Source organism: Castor canadensis, chromosome 6 (genome assembly GCF_047511655.1).
Source record: "Castor canadensis chromosome 6, mCasCan1.hap1v2, whole genome shotgun sequence".
Taxonomy (NCBI): Eukaryota; Metazoa; Chordata; class Mammalia; order Rodentia; family Castoridae; genus Castor; species Castor canadensis.
The window spans coordinates 23,977,711-23,989,571 of NC_133391.1; the positions used below are offsets into that span (position 1 = coordinate 23,977,711).

The window sequence follows — 11,861 nt, forward strand, 5'->3', positions numbered from 1 at the left end:
CCTGTCTAAGGCTGAGGCTCAGAAGCTTGTGTCCAGTGTCACCCAGGTAAGTGAGCACAGCTGCATTTGGACCCAGATTTTAAGACTCCAAGAGCCATGTCTAAACAAGATCTAAAGGGCAACACACTTTTAAAGGAGGCAAAATCCTGCTGGCTGAGTAGCTCAAGTGGTTGAGCGCCTGCCTAGCAAGTGTAAGGCCCAGAGTTCAAGCCACAGTGCTGCCAAAAAATAAATTAATTAAGTAAAGAAGGCAAAAATCCTTCTAGAATTTTCAGTAATTATGGAAATACAGGTGTGGGAAGAGGAGGTAATAACTGAAGAGGAAGTCCAGGGTGATGAAAAAGCAAGCATCAATGGCGCAGCTTATTTAGCTTCAGAAAACCCACCTACAGTGAGTTCATATGGTCCTACAACTACCACCATCACCACATCTCCATCCCTGTGAGCCTCCTCTGCAGTCAGTTCCCAAGTCCACTCTAGCCATAAATACCCACTGATGTGTTTTTCCCAGTAACTTGCCTTTTTGATGAATTTCACCCAAACAGAACCATGCAGTGTGAGCTGTCTGCTTCTTCTGGCTGTGCCACATCCGGCCAGCTGTTTCTCTTTACTACTGCACAAGGGAGCTGGCTTGTTTATCCTCTTAAGGCAGATGACCAACATGGGGATGGGATCCAGGCTGGGGCTCTGAGGGACAACAGCCATCACCATTTCAGCGTGACTGCTCCACTGACTTTGCAGGTCATTTCTGCACAAGGTGGCCATCCCACCTCATGCTGCACGCAGACCTCAGATAGCTCATCTCTCCTCCGTCCTCTGCAGGACCGTCAGGTTTCACTCTCCCCACCCGATGCCACCTGCAGCTCCCAGTGTCTCCCACTCTCAACATTTCTTTCATGCATCTTTTGTGTGATGTTTGGAGCTTCTGTCCACTTTCACTCGTTTGCGATGCATATGTGGCTTGCTCTGCATTTTCTTAAGTGTCTTACATAAAGCAGTATCATTTTATTCTTTTATGACTCTTCTAGTATCATATACAACAAATCATTTGCCAGACCCAAAGTTACAAATATAAGTTTTGTAGTTTTTTTCTCTTACATTTAGGTCAATACGTTTGGAATTAATTTTTGTGTATGATGTGATTATTACATGGGCCTATAGTTTTTTTTTTTTTTTGAGACAGATCTTAACTATATTGTCCAAGCTGATCTTGAACTTGCTATGTAGCCCAGTTGGCCTCAAATGAGATCCTCCCGCCTCATCCTCCTGAGTGGTGGGATTACAGGTGGGTACCACCATGCCCAGTTGGGTTGTTTCATTTTTGTTTTTGCATTTGGCTTTCCAATTATTACATCATTACAGTCTGTTGAAAAGATTATCCTTTCTCCACTGAAACTGTCTGGTACCTCCGTCAAAATTCTTCCCTTGATTTTGGAAAGCACAAAAAATAAACAAGGAAACACAGAAAATGAATCAAGATATAGACAGATTTGGGTTAAAAAAACAATAAACTAATAAAGTTTATGCCTGATAGTCTCTACTTTTCTCTCCCAGTCTACTAGGAATGAAGAAAAGTGGAGTGAGAGCAGCACTGGGAGGTGAGTGAGCAAAGCCTTAGCACATTTGCTGTGGGGAACTTTCCACCATCACCTTGACAATGGAGACGGTCGGTCTAGATGCGCCATTTCCTCTACTGCTGTTTGTGACTTGAGTAAAGCTGGGGAAATGGAGGGTAGCAGGAGAGGGTCATGATGGGTGAAGACAAAACTAGAATAATGAAAGCCCAAAAAACACTGTTTGGGGGGTATAAGAAAGAGTAACAGAGGGGGTGAATTTGATCACAGTACATCATATGAGATATGGAAATAACATAAAAAGACCTATTGTGCAACTAATATATACTGGAAAAAAAAAAAGAAAAAAACAACCAGAAGTGTAATCAGTCATGCTTGTGCAGACCCTGGGACTTCCACGACTTCTCCATTCCCAGGAAGCCCGAAGAAGAAGGGTGGGAAGAGGAGAAGGACAAGATCTGAACTGTGATCTTTTTCAAATAGTTCGAGATTATACCGGGTTAAGTTGTAAAATACAGAATCACATGGCTCCTCCAAAGTGCAAGTCTTTAAAAGCACTTTGTACCAAAGGCGGCTGGGGTCTGCAGGCTCAAGGCCGTTTTTCACCAGCACTGAGCACTCAGTACCTTGCAGCGTCCATCAGCCATCATTAAGGTGTGGTGACGACTGAGCCACTATACTGCAGCCCCAAGACCTCTGAGACAGAAAGAAGTAGGATCAACCAGGGGCAGGATAGGGGGGCCAATGGCAGCAGAACCTAGAAAATGAGACACAAACCACAGGATAGAAACGGCCACCACTGCCACTGGCTCCAGGGAGAGAATCGGGTTGTGAAGGACCGACTGCTGAGTGCACACAGGCCTGTGTATAGGTCACCACTTGCCCACCTAGAACGCTTCAGAAAGCCTCAGGAAAAAGTGGTGGGGACCACTGACGAATGGATTAAGAAAATGTGGTATCTATACACAATGGAATTCTATGCAGCCATGAAGAAGAACGAAATGTTATCATTTGCTGGTAAATGGATGGAATTGGAGAACATCATTCTGAGTGAGGTTAGCCTGGCCCAAAAGACTAAAAATCGTATGTTCTCCCTCATATGCGGTCATTAGATCAAGGGCAAACACAACAAGGGGATTGGACTTTGAGCACATGATAAAAGCGAGAGCACACAAGGGAGGGATGAGGATAGGTAAGACACCTAAAAAACTAGCTAGCATTTGTTGCCCTTAACGCAGAGAAACTAAAGCAGATACCTTAAAAGCAACTGAGGCCAATAGGAAAAGGGGACCAGGAACTAGAGAAAAGGTGAGATCAAAAAGAATTAACCTAGAAGGTAACACACACACACAGGAAATCAATGCAAGTCAACTCCCTGTATAGCTATCCTTATCTCAACCAGCAAAAACCCTTGTTCCTTCCTATTATTGCTTATACTCTCTCTACAACAAAATTAGAAATAAGGGCAAAATAGTTTCTGCTAGGTATTGAGGGGGTGGGGGGGAGAGGGAGGGGGCGGAGTGGGTGGTAAGGGAGGGGGTGGGGGCAGAGGGGAGAAATGACCCAAGCCTTGTATGCACATATGAATAATAAAAAAAAAAAATAAAAATAAAAATAAAAAAAAAGTGGTGGGGAGGAAGAAATTTGATTTTTAAAAAAATATTCTTAGTAACTAAAAAAAACTAGAAAATGCACCCCAGGGTTATGAAAGGACAAAGGAAGAGTAACAAGAAGATCCATACAAAAGCAGGGGCACAGGTTTGCAAGTCTTTGCAGAGGTGTAAATTCTACATAAAAATTTGTTACTATCTGACAAAATACTGCAAATTTTAAAGCACATTTTTATAAGATAAAGTTAAACATCCCAGTGACTTTTTCTGCAGCGATAAAGCCTTAGCATCTACTTAGCACGTGGCACGGTAATGACTAGGCCTAATTACACACTATTTTGGCATTTAAGCTGTCTCTTGCTACAGACAATGCTTAAACCAGAAGAAAATCGCACGCTTCCCCAGAAAAACAAAAGCACATACTAAATAATTTTGCTGCTGAATGGAGGTATTAGAGGAAACTAGTTTTTAAATATTGCATTATGAAGTGAAAAGAAAACTGGGGGTGGGACAGCACTTTTCCTGCCTTCTGCTAAGAGAATAATAATAAGCATGTCTAAGTGCTCCTGCCCCAGTCACAAGTCATGTTCCCATTCTGCTAAGGAGTCCAGCTCACCAGATGGCTAAAGGGTTATCTTTAAGTATTGCAAAAACCTGCAACTTTTGAAAATAAGTTGTTCCCAATAAATATATGCTAATAAAAATCCAAGTTGTTCCCTCTTGTTCACTCAGTCTACAGATATTCACTGAGCACCAACCTGTGCCAGGTGCTGTTGTGCATACTACAGACAGAATGGCAGAAGAAGCAAGCCCTCAGAGAGCTTACATCCTCACAGGGAGGAAACAAGCAATCCATGACAGCAGAGAAGGTTATGCAAAGAACTGTGGTAGGTGACTAGTGAATGGAGGATCAGAAAAAGCCTGAGGAGGCAACATGGAAGCCCTGACTTAAATGGCATCTGGGCACCAGTGGCTCACGCCTGTAATCCTAGCTACTCAGAAGACAGAGATCATGGTTAGAAGCCAGCCAAGGCAAATAGTTCATGAGACCCTATCTTGAAATTACCCAACACAAAAAGGGCTGGTAGAGTGGCTCAAGTGGTAGAGCGCCTGCCTAATAAGCATGAGGCTCTAAATTCAAATCCCAGTACCACCAAAAAAAAAAAAAAAAAAAAGGCACGGAAGTGGGAAGGAGATGGAGATGGGATGGACAGCAGCTGTAGTTTCGGCTCTAAGCCTGGCTGTCCAGAGGAAAGGCGGCGAAGGCCTGTGCAGCTGAGATGGCAGGAGAGGAGATGACCGAAGGATGAGGTTGGAGAGGCAGGAAGTCAACTCTTACTGGACTCCAAGCCCGAGATGCAGTCGGATGTGAAGAAGATACACCAGCCACTGTGTACAGAATGAATTACAGAAGGTCAAGAGTGGAGTCGGAAGTGCTGAGGGGTAGGGCTGACAAAGTGGCTCAAGAGACAGAGTGCCTGCCTAAAAAGTGTGAGGCCTGGAGTTCAAACCCCAGTACCTCCAAAAGGAAAAAAAAAAAAAAGAAAAGGAATTGCCGAGAGACTACTGCAGTTGTTTGGGTAAAAGATGGTGGTGGCCCAGCTGGGAGGTGTGGCAGCAGAGGAGAAGCAGGGACATTTGGAAAACCTTTAGGAGGGGAGGAAGTATCAACAGGGCCTACTGACTGATGGGAAATGTGTGTGTGTGAATAACAGAAGGAGAAATTAAGAATGGTGGGGAAGACTGCAAACTCCTTTTCTTGACTGTGTTATAGACACTATATAGAAAGGTAAGGGAACGTGCAGATCTGGTAGAAGAGGAGGTACAGATGCACATGTGGCTGGCACAGGGTGCACACAGGATAAGTGATGCATCCTTGTCACTCACCAGTGACTACCGTGTTCCAAGCCCTATGGCTGGGATGTCTGTGAAGACCCTGCTCACATGGAGCCTACACTATTAGGGAAGAAAAGTACAAATGTGGCAAAGTAAATGAAGGGCTAGGTGTAGCTCAGTAATAGAGCATTTGCCTAGCATGCAAGAGGACCTGGGTTCGAGCCCCAGCATCACAAAAGTAAATATGTAAATGGTGTAGTTTGTTAGGAAGTGGTAAGTGCTATGGACAGAAAGGGGGCATCGGGTGTGGCTAGAATAATGCAGTTAAATGGGAATGGGGTAAATGGGGCAAAGCAAAGGCCGGTCTGAGCCCCGCAGTGGGCATGGGTAAGATTCCACAACTAGTACTGCTGGTTCAGGAAAGGAAGACAGGGACAGAGTAGGGACAGCCGGTGAAGGGGGGGGGCAGTCAGAAAAGCAGTGTGAAACCATGAAGTTTCATAGAAAGGGTATCAAGGACCAGCAACACCACATTCTGCCGAGATGGGCACAGAGCAGTTCCTAACACTGCAGGAGTGGTATGGAGCAGTGGCGAGAGCCCAGGCCGACCGTGGGCAGGGGACAGTGGGCGCGCCCTTCTGCAGCTGATGGACAAGCCACTGTCAGGAGAGCCATCTATCACAGCAAACAGACAAGGGCTTCAAATTCCTAGTAATGCCAACATCGCCAATTAATTCTAGAACCCAAACATCTGATTTTGTTTATTTTCTCACTCAATTACAAACCTCGGGGGGAAAAAAAATCACTGCTCTCAGCTGTTTCTCAGATAGCTGAAACACACAGAAAGACAAAAAGCTAAAGCCCACAGCTACAGCAGAAGTCCCGGTCAGCAACTGCTGAGCCCTCGCCTCATGGACACACGGTCATCTTTTGTTCGCATGGGAATGCTGTCAGAAAGGTTCACTGCTCACAGAGGCGAGGAGCGGGGGGACAGACGGAGGCTGCCAGGACACTGAGGCAGGGGCTAGGAGCTGAAGTGCCTTCCACTGTGTCATATGCGTCTCTCTTCTACAAGAGGAAGAGGGAGCGGTTTTCTTCTTGCTTTGTGAAATATTCTTGTCAACTCAAGGGAGGATTTCTTTATTCCTTACATCCTAGTGGAACCATCTCACCACTATGCCAACAAGTGAGAACCCCTCAATTACTCTTTTTCTAGCCACCCACCTGTCCATTAATTTAATAAGAATCAAGGCCTCGGCTTCAAGCCCACACTCTGTAGCTCCATACAATGGTAAATAAGCCTTGCTGCATTCTACAAGTTAGTTTTCTTTTAAAAAAATCTTCCAAAATAAACACTGCTGCTGTACGAAAAGCACAATTAGCCAGACGACCAACAATGATGGTAAATTGTGCTTGATCGAGATAAACTACTAAGATGACACCAAGAATTCAGTTAGTTCTGTAAAGCTCGTGTGGAAAAATGAGTTACTGACAGTGTGTGGTTCAAATATTTTTCTACTACATTCACTTAATAATTGTAAGGTTTCACAGTCCAATGACCTATGAAGAACCAACTACTAAACCATCTTTAATGTGGTAACTTAAACATCTGCTTGAAATATCTGATCCCTAAAAAAATTTAAATCAGTACTGACATGTGGACTATAATGCTGATGGGCCTGAGTTCAAGTCCCAGTACTGCCAGGGCCAGGAGGAAGAAGGTCGATAACTAAAAAACAAGAGGACAGATTTTTTGAGTTTATGAAAATGTCACAAGAAACTAGTGTTGCTGCAACGCAATACTATTCAAGAAACTAGACTCCACAAAGTATTTAAAATCACAGAAAGAATGTAACCATCACGTTTGAAAAATTAAAACTGGACAGATACACTTCAGTTCTCTCCACTGGTGGAGGTAAGACGAACACCAGATGTTCCTTAAGCAAAACTATAAATAGCAACAAAGAGAGAGCAAGATGGCAGAAGTCAAGAGAATACTGCACAGAGAACGGCTCCAAATTACATCTTATCTACACTATGGAGCACTTCACTGAGCTGCTAAGAGAGCCGGGGTGAGCGTCCCTCCATGCAAGATGTGACACACACTATCTGGAGTACACAGGGCAGTGACGCACAGTAAACGCTGTGTGGACAGGGCCACTTTCACTTTCTGTGTTATCTGCCATGAGCTTAGAACCATGTATTAGCAGAGAGAGGAGGAAAAAAGGGACGGAGAAATGTTAGGAGTAGGGATGGCATTATAGGTACCCAGGTTAGCAGTGTGGTGCCAAGAGATACGGAATGACACACTTCAGATTCAAGTCCTAGTAGCTCAGGTTCAGTTCCCTCGGCGCTGAGTGGATAACACTTTTTTACTTCACAGAGTGGGGAGAGTGTAGTTCATGGTACAGCTTAAATGCCCAATAAATGACATGAATTTTATGTTCTAAAATTAAAGTGCCAAAGCTGCTTGTCCTTTAAGCCATTTCCATTGTTTTGTTCATCCTTTTTTGTTTTGGAGACAGGGTCTTACTACATAGCCCAAGCATCCTCCTGCCTCAGCCTACCAAGTGTTGGGATTACAAGTGTGCACTACTGTGTCCAGCACCATCTTCTTTTTGTTCCTCAGTCTTAAAATATATTCTATATATTCTATTTGATAAACATCCTTTTCATCAGTTCAGAAAAGCAGGCTTTCATTATGATCATAGAGTAGGGCTAAGTACAGCACACCTATAAGCCCGGCTACTCAGGAGGCTGAGGCAGGAGGATTGCAAGTTTCAGCTCAGTCTGGGCAACAAAGTCAACTCCGGACTCAAAAACAAAATGCAAAGCGAGACAAACAAGAACAACCTCAATGCCCAGCAGTAGACTCAATGTTGGTGGTACTATTACAAATGCTTTCCACCTGAGATTTCCTGTTGCAGTTGTATAAATACTTAACTTCCTGACTTTGCTGACACAGACCTGAGCCCTGAGTCCTGTGCCTCCTACCCAGAAATGTGAACATCTGGTTTGCCTGCAGAGTAAGATGTGGATACCCACATCTTCAAGTCATTCTAAGGAGAGTGCAGAGGGAGACCCATTGAGGGCATGTTCTCATATCTTAAAGAAAGAACTCTTCCAAGTAAATAATAATAAAATTACATCTAACTTCCAACTGAAATAGAAAATGGGGTAAAATTTAGTCAACAGTGCCTACACACTTGAGGTCAGGCACACTTTCTTGATCAGCCAGGCCTAAGGAGGCACCATTTGGGCACCGGACTGTATTCTGACCCTTTTCTCATTACCAAGACTTGCCTTCCACAAGCAGCAGCCACAACGCTAGCACCGGGGCCTTTTCCATGTTCAAGCTCACTTACATGCCAGCATCCAGTGTCAGTGTGTCTTCTGAGCACTCCCTAACCTTCAACAAGTTGAAAATTCAACTTCTAAAACACAGGCCAGCATACTGATTCCACACAGGATCAGACAGTACATATTTTTGGCCTTATGAAGCAAACAGTATCTGTCACGGCTCTCCACTCTCCCATTATAATGAGAACTTGTTATGGACAATGTATAAACAAATGAGCGTGGCTGCCTTCCAACAAAACCTTATTTATGCTGAGCGCCAGTGGCTCACACCTGTAATCCCAGCGACTCAGGAGGCAGAGATCAGGAGGATTGCAGTTCGAAGTCAGTCCAGGCAAATAGCTTGCAAGACCCTATCTCAAAAAAATCCAACACAAAAAAAGGGCTGGTGGAGTGGCTCAAGGTGTAGGTCCTGAGTTCCAACCCCAGCACTGCAAAAAAAACCCACAAAACTTTATTTATAAAAACAGGTTGGGTTTGGTCCATAGCTGCTGACCCCAATATGGACTGGTGTCATCCCAATTAAGTGAGATGTCTGTGACCGTTTACAGCCACTCTGTAAGAGTTAGCACTCGTGTTTCTGAGCAAGTGTTTAGTAGATCATTTCACTTATTTAAGACTGCCCATTACTGATTTTACAGAGTCAACTCTTTTCTATCTTCATTTCAATTCTCCTATTTACATGAATTTTTATAATTTTGCATTTCACTATCTAAATAGACTTAATGATCCAGTCTTTCCTTATGAATACCATCTTGTAATAGATGGTATTTACACCCTTTGTGATACTTGAGTCTGGCTTAGTTTAGAAATATGAAGCTCTCCAGCTCTATGCGTTTCCTGCAAACAACATGAACTCATTCTTCTGAATGGCTGAATGCTACTCCACTGTGTACACACACACAGTTCCCTAACCCCCTATCTATCAACAAGCACCCAGGTGATTTCATGACTTGGCTATGTGAACAGTACTGCTGTAAACAGGGGTGAGGGGGTACACGACCTGCAGGAGTGCTACTGCTGGATCACACAGCAGTTGTACTTCCAGGTTTCTGAGGAACTCCACACTGATTCCCACAGTGGCTGCACTAATTTACATTCCCACCAGCAGTGGCTGGGGTTCCTTTCTCCTTCACATCCTTGCAGCATACTTTTGGTTTGTTTTCTTAGTGATTGCCATTCTGCCTGGGAAGAGATGGAATCTCAATGTCACTTTTTCTTTTTTTTGTACATTTTAATGGGTTCCATTATAACATTTTCATACATGTACATAACGTACTTCCGTCATTATTCACCCTCCATCATCTCTTCTTGTCCCTTTCCTCTTCCCAGATAGTTCCCCTTCTGCTTTCATGTGTTTTTTTAAATTTAGATTCCACACCTAGAGAACACATACAATGTCTGTCTTTGTGGGTCTGGCTTATTTTGTTTAACGTGATGACCTCCCGTTCCATCCATTTTCTAGCAAAGGACGTATTTCCATTCTTCTTAATGGCTAAGGGAAACTCCACTGTGTACACTACACATCTTTACCCACTCATCTGTCAATGGGCCCCAAAGCCTGAATCTTGATGTAGTTTTGAATTATATTTCCCTGATGGCTAAAGACACCGACCATTTTTCATGTATTTATTGGCCTTTTATACTTCATGATTTGATAAATGTCTGTTCAATTCATTTGCTCACTTCTTTATTCTCTTGGGGTTTAATTTTTTTTAGTTTTTTTATGTATTTTGGGTATTAATCCCCTTCTGATGGATAACTGGCAAAAATTTTCTCCCACTCTGTAGGCTGCCTCCTCACTCTGTTGTTTCCTTTGCTGTGCACAAGTTTTTATTTTATTTTGATGCAATCCTGTCTGTGAATTCTTGCTTTGAATATGTTCATATTTAGGGAAACAGCACACTAGAGGGTCCTGGTTCTGACCCTCTCCCACTCCTTTCCCACTTGTCTTTTGACTTCCCTTTAAATAGCAGGGCTTCTCACTCACTTTGTTTTCACATTGATATACCAAATTCCCTCTTAAGGGCAGTTGTGCCCACCCTGAGTGTTAAGAAAAGGAAGGTCTTGTTTAGGGGAGCCCCATTTAAAGCACACTTAGGTCAGCAAAGAGGAAGATCTTATACGGAATTTGTAGTGACTCTGAGATCACCGAAACTTCTAGCTAACTGAGTCAACCTCACTTCTCCAACATGGCAGAAGTAACCAGATACCCTGTGCTGGCGAGGCTGATCTTTAACTCTACGATGTTCAAGCAATAACTGTCATTCTTATGAGGTGTAGTTGAAGGCTGTTGTCACGGGTAGCAGGTCCCGGCTCTTCACTGTCGCTGTCGTGACACGAATCCTGAACACAGGCATCTCCTGCTTTGTGTTCGGCAGTGCCTGGCACAATGCTGTGCAGGAGACTGATGAATGAATGAGTGACTAATTCCAACAAGTTATCTGGGAATCAGAAGACCAAAACAAAGCCATTTCATCCAGCTGAGAACTTGCGCACTTATTTGTAATGCTTCAGAAGAAAAGCACTGTTATCCAGAAAGAAAGTTTGCTAGCTTTGCAAGTGTGAGGCCCCAAGTTTAACCTCTAGTACTGTGAAGAAAAAACAAGAAGTTTTGCCAGCTTTAAACCAGTATTTCTACCACTGAAAATATAACTGCTAATAAATACGACTAGCCAATCACTAAAACTTTCTGAGAAGAGGAGGGAGGGTTTCAAGATTACTCAAAGTAAGAGAGAAACCAAGGGGATGACTGCAAGGATGGGTTTCTCTCCATCAAAGGGACGGCGAAAAGCCATGAGAAAATGGTAGGAAGGAAGACTCACTCAGCTGCAGTAATTTTAACTATGTGCCGTAAGGGGAGATGGAGAATCGGCATGTTGTAACCAGATTTCAACAATCAATATGGAGACAGATTAATGTCTTGGAAAAGCACATACAAAAAAAACCAATTAATCAAATTCCTCTAGAGTGAGATCAGGAACAGAAAGAAGGCATTAAATTGCAGAAGGCTCTACTGAAAGGGAAATTTTGGCTGTTATCAAAAGAGCCCTTTAAAAAGCAGCTTCCCAAGTTTTTGAAAATCTTTCAAAAAGCAATTTATTATTCATGTCAAAAAAATTTTAGCACACTTAGGTCACCCCATGCAATCCTGTCACTGATGTAAACAAGACTTGAGAAGTCAACACGGGGGATATGCTGGAGTGAGCCGACACTGCTGTCCTAGCTCACTCCTGAGTTCCAGACTGGGACACTCAACTGCCTGCCTGAAATCTCCACCTAGCTTTCCCACAGCCATCCACACTGAACCTCCCCAGGACAAATCTGTTCACTTCCAACCCAGCTCACAATTCCTTCTTAACACCTCAGGCCTCTCCCAAAAAGAACAATCTTCCCCATTCTAAAATACTGAACCTCCACCTGCTGCCTAAGTGCCAAAGCCGGAGAGCAACCCTTTCCTCCAGCTCACCCTCCCCCGTCTTTG

General features: G+C 43.6%; 1 protein-coding gene across 41 annotated transcripts in view; it reads right to left on the reverse strand.

Moving 5' to 3' along the window:
• Plekha5 (pleckstrin homology domain containing A5) overlaps window positions 1-11,861 on the reverse strand; it is a 201,834-nt gene that overhangs the window by 128,303 nt on the left and 61,670 nt on the right. The window lies entirely within an intron of this gene.